Here is a 6,000-nt window from a genome sequence, read left to right as displayed (position 1 = left end):
TTAATGACACACTTTCTCTACCTGCATTTACAGTTACAGACATTAAAAAATAATTTAGAATTAAAAAAATATACCTATTTATAAATTCAAAATTGTTGTCTAATGCCAGCAATTATAAATTCAGGTAAATACTTGAGAGTCATTAAAAGAATTTTCAGTTGATATCAGACGTTTGTGTCGTGTCAGTGTCAAAATGGCCGCGAGTGTAATAAAATTCAAAAACGGTAATTTGTTAAATAGTGAATGCAAAAAAATAGTGTTAAATGTTTTTAACTATTTATCAAACAGTAATAATGATAAAAGTGTATCAACAATAGTGCGGGAAGTTTCTGCTATGACTGGAGTCTCTGAGCGAACGATATTCCGATATAGAAGTGAAAGTAAAAATGGTTCACTCGTAACTCCTATAAGAAAAAAAAGAACCAGTTATTTGAATAGTCGTGAGAATAGATATGATGAAGCAACTCGGTCTAGAATAAGACAAGTAGTGCACGGTTTTTTTATGGACAATATTCCTCCAACCCTTGACGTAGTACTAGAAAAAATTAAGCAAATGGAGCATCTTCCGAATTTTTCCAAGAGTACGTTGAGAAGACTATTGCACGACATGGGTTTTATTATATGGCAAACAAGGTAGAAATTCAATACTAATAGAAAAACAAGAAATAGTCGCTTGGAGGCGTCACTATCTCCGGGAAATAAAGAAACTGAGGAACGAAGGAGCCAATATCATTTATATGGACGAATCATGGGTTAATACTGGAATAACCAATGGGCAAGTATGGCAAGATACAACAATAAAAAATAGCCGACAGGCTTTCGTAAATGGACTTACCACAGGTTTAAAAACTCCGACCGGAAAAGGACCAAGATTTGTTTTAGTCCATGCAGGAAACAAAGACGGATTTGTTGAAGGTGCTGACATCACTTTTCTTGCCAAAAAAGGTGCTGAAGATTACCATGAAGAGATGGACGGAGATCTATTTGAAAAATGGTTTGAAGAGATGTTAATACCGAATCTCCCAAAAAATAAAAAGAATGTCATTATCTTGGACAATGCATCTTATCACTCTAGGAAATTAAATTTTCCCAAACAATATTGGGTGAAACGTCAAATTAAGGAGTGGCTCTATGAAAAGCACATTTATTTTGAAGAAGATTACTTAAAAAATGAACTTCTGGAAACTGCTAATGTATTTAAAAATATTTATGACAAATACAAAATTGATTGTATTGGTGAAAAATACAGGAATCACAGTGACGAACAATGCCGCGTAGATATACATATCTTAAGACTTCCGCCTTATCACTGTGAACTGAACCCAATAGAAATGGTGTGGAGTGAAGTGAAACGGTACGTGTCCTCTAAGAATTCAAGTTTCAAACAAAACGACGTTAAAACATTGATTTATGAAGGTTATGATAAAGTACAGAACAATGGACATTGGAAAAATTACGTCAACCATGTTATAAAATTGGAGAATAATTTTTGGACAGTAGACAACATTCAAGATGACATTGAACCTATTAGAATTTCATTAAACGATGACTCTGAAGATGAACTAGATTATGAAAATGAAGATGATTGAAAATTGTTTTTCGGGGGTATTCTTTTCTCAGTAAAGGTAATAAAATATTTAGTTGATCTGGTTGAAATGTAGCACACTTAAATAACTCATTAATCGACATAATTTCAAGTAGTTATATTAGACGTCATTATGCAAAAAATAAAGTTATGAACATTTAATAAATTAGTGCACAATTGAGGCCCCTAGAACACAAGGGGTGTAAGTGCCAAAAACAAAGTTTTGAAAAATCTTTGTTCAAATTTCGATATAAATTTAAAAACCTAGGTAGCACTTTTTCAGTTTTCAGCATGTTTTCAATGACATGTAATTTTTGATGGTGTTATTGTTGTTAATGTAGAAAGTTTGAAGCCAAAAGTACGTGCCTGGTGTTAGATATCAGTTGCTAAGTGATAAGCAACTGCACTTACACCCTTGTGTTCTAGGGGCCTCAATTGGGGGTTTTTTGCAATTATCTCAGTCATTTGTTTATGTATTTTAATTTACAAACTAAAAAATTAAAAAACTGTTTAAGATCTGCAACATTTATTTGAAACATTTTTCCCTAAAATGCACGAGGAACAAAATAGGCAAAAAAATGATTTTTTTCAAACTTCATCTTTCTTTAAAAAATAAACAAAGCAAAATTGGCTGTAATTCTTCAAGGAATTATCATCAGTTATCCCTTATCTACCGTTTAGAACATTAAAAAACCTGTAGAATATTTTTCATATTTTTTTCCCTATTAACTGCGGTATGCATGTATAAAAGCATTTTAGGAATTATTACCATTTATTTCATTCACGAATTTTCTATTAACAACTTTAGCTTACCTAAACATATCTTAGTTTACCGTGAGTTTGGCCCTGCTTATTTTACAAAAGTAGCAAAACTTACAATGGCAGTAGAATTGGCAACGCTGTTATCCTATATCCGTACACTGCCATCTCAACGTGACTTTATCTATAATATTTTTCAGTCCTTCAGGGTAAAACTCATTATGGATAAACCCACTGCTTAAAACAAACTTATAACAAATATTTACAAATCGATGTACAGGGCGTTGCAAATTTATGTGCCCGCGTTCTATAACAAAATAAAATTTTTATTCTATCTTTGATTGATAAAATGAACCACAACAATATATATATATATATATATATATATATATATATATATATATATATATATATATATATATATATATATATATATAATAAATTTGCGGGGAAATGTTTTATTAATATTACAATTAGTATCTATAATTAAAATCATCATTTTTTAAAATTAGAAAATTTAGATATCTTTTTGTCAAGTGCTCTCTGGCAGTTTTTAAAACTTATTTTTCTGTTAATATTCCTCATTCTAATATATGTTCGTGTTCTGCACATGCATAATATTACTTCAAATGGTATTGAGGTGTTGGGCAGTGACGCTAATGTTTTTTCAGCCAAACGTTGAAAGATCTTCTTTTCTTTATTTAAAAAGGTACCATGCATTTGGTGGAATTGATTTTCCATATTTTTAGCAACTTCCCACAATTCTTCATTGGGGTTTAACAGTGTACCTCTTGATAGGATCTCTAGCCATCTAGGAACTTCGGAAATATTGAAATTACTTGTGGCTATACCTAAAGTTGGATATTTACTTTTAAATTTAAAAGCTACATATCCAGCTATATATCTTAATGCCTCCATATTTACTCTCTCCTTAACTTCAAAATTGTCTAAAAGATTTAATAATTCATCTGAAGCTATTGCATCCTCTTGTAAATATACAGGGTCCACAAAATAACTTGAGTTAGAAATAAGTTCTTCATCTTCATTTTTTTCCTCCACTGTTCTGGTAGAATTTTTGAAAGCATTTGATGCGTAAACAAATCTCTTCGGTTTGTTTAGTTTCTTCCAATACATTTACTAAACACGATTCACCAGTCTCAATCGTATTGCGATTTTCTGTGAAAATATCAGCTTTTCCCCAGTATATACCACCTTAGTCTGTACTTAAAATCCATTGGTGATGGATGATCATTTGGACCACCCATTCCCCTTATATACGCAAAAAATTCTCTAAAATGTCTTGATTTAAATGGGAGGTTAAAACATATTCAATTTCATATTTTTCCTTTAAATAAGAAAACATTTCTAAAATAGACTTATTATTAAGGATTAAACCTTTCTGAAATTGTATTAATTCTTTATGCTTTCCCACTCTAACTGCTGACATAAAGTTGGTCATTTCAGTTAACAATTTTGTTTGTTTTTCTGTATCTACGCCGAATGCACTTCTTGTTGTGACAGTTTCCTTCAAGTTTTACTCTAGAATTAAAAAGATCAAACCAGTCATTGCATAACTGGACAAAGTGTGCTGCTTTTTCAAAGTAAGAATTTTTTGGCATTAATCTGTTTTCTCCGCAATATCTAATAGCTTTTGCTGTTGTATTTGATAAAAGTTGAGCAGCTGGTCTTACTCTTTGTCTCATTGATCCTTTTACATTTAAATGTAGTTCAGTTAGTTTATGGGTAAGCGTTAGTTCTGAAGTAGATATATTCAACAAAGGTTGAAAATAATCAATATTAATTATAGAATTATCAATAACAAGTCCATGGTCAAGAAGATGATTTCTGACTAGCTTCAATAAATGGAGAACATCAGCATAGACAAATATTTTTAAAGAGTTGTCACTAGGGTGATCAAATGAGCAATTCTTTTTGTGGCCTATGTTTAATTTGGACCATAAACTTACATTTCCAACTCCCATATCACTGCAAATTGCTACTACTATAAAATTTGCTTTATATAGTTTTGAAATTATTTCATTTAAAATATCTTTACTCATAGGCTGGTCAAATTGGTAGTAGATTGGTTGTTTCCAGTTGGAAAATAACCCTCGTACCATACTGGTTTGAATGGTTCTATGGGGTCCTATAACTTGTTGTTCTTTTTTGTCGATGTCAATTTTGTTACTTATATATAGTTCGTCAAAAGTTAAGAGACATATGCGATCAACTTCGGTAAGTTCTGCAGATTTTCTTTTCATTAAAGAGAGGACATTGACTAGGACTCCCGTACTAAGGTCAAAAGTAGAAACCCACTTCCTCAAGGTAGATAATGCTGATAAAGGGAAATTATTAGCTCTTAAATACCTGTAGGCTTTTGGGCTGACACTACGAAGAGAAACAGCAGAAGCAATATCTTCAGATACTCATCGAACTTTTTTATTCTTTTCAGGATCCAATAACATTTTTATTTGTCCAGGTGTAAAAACAGTTGCTAAAATGTTTTCATACTTTTTAGATGTTTCACTTACTTCATTTAGGCGTTGAAGAATATGTTTGTTTTCTTCTTCCAACTGTTTGATTTTTTCTTGAAGGTTGAGTATTTCTTTATTGTTTCTAAAATAAAAACAGATACTTTTAATGTATTACGTTCACTTTCAGTTTCATCATTGCTTTGACATTGCAGGACTTCCTCCGTATATTCTTTATTGCTAGTTGAACATTGCATCTCTATATCAGATATTTTTAATAAATCTCCAACTATGCTTTTTTGTTCTTTTTTTATTCTTCGACTTTCTCTCTCAGTATTAGTAATTTTCTTAGAAGTACCTGGTAGATGTAAAACAGGTACAGCATCAGATTTTAAATTGCGAGCGTTTTTTGGGTTATACTGCAACAATCTGTGTTTAAGAGATATCTGAAAGCTATTTGGCTCAAAATGTTTTGAACAAATTCGTGCTAAAATAAAGAACAAATGGATGAAAAACTACCAAATTAAACTTTAAACTATTTTATAAAGATAGGACATGACGTTGCATGCATTCCTTATAAAATAATAATTGTAAATCTACATAAATATTTTAAACAATATCGATTTTTTTAACCCATAAATATAGGTGCATATGCTTCACATATCCATATAAATTTTGAAAAAAGAAGGGTTATGAAAGCATAACTACACATAATTCTCTTTAAAAATATGTTTATAAATAAATAACACCTTTATCTTAAAGTTTATAAATTTAACAGAAGTTTTGTTAGAAGGACCTAATTTTGTAGATTAAATTTTTCCGTTTATTTTATTATATTATTATTTTAACTGTACTAACCATTTTTCAAATTAATTTTATCTTCTCTCCGACAAGCATTTATTGCCATTTATCCACTCTTTTAGTAAATCTTCATTTGCAGGAAATCTGTAGTATTTCACATCTGTACCTTTTGTATTTTTGTTTGAATTTTTACAAGTAGCCACAGCACAGCCCGGCATTATAGTCTCGGTTTTAATAAACTACTAACTTAAAAATACAAAGTACTAGATAAGTACTAATAAACAACAATTTGCAACTAAAATAATATTGAATTATTAATATTTTAAAACGCCACCAAGTACGAATTAATGTTTCAAAACTCACAAGAACAAACAAGGAGCAAAT

The sequence above is a fragment of the Diabrotica undecimpunctata genome, chromosome 3 (genome assembly GCF_040954645.1).
Source record: "Diabrotica undecimpunctata isolate CICGRU chromosome 3, icDiaUnde3, whole genome shotgun sequence".
Taxonomy (NCBI): Eukaryota; Metazoa; Arthropoda; class Insecta; order Coleoptera; family Chrysomelidae; genus Diabrotica; species Diabrotica undecimpunctata.
This window is presented reverse-complemented; position numbering follows the sequence as displayed.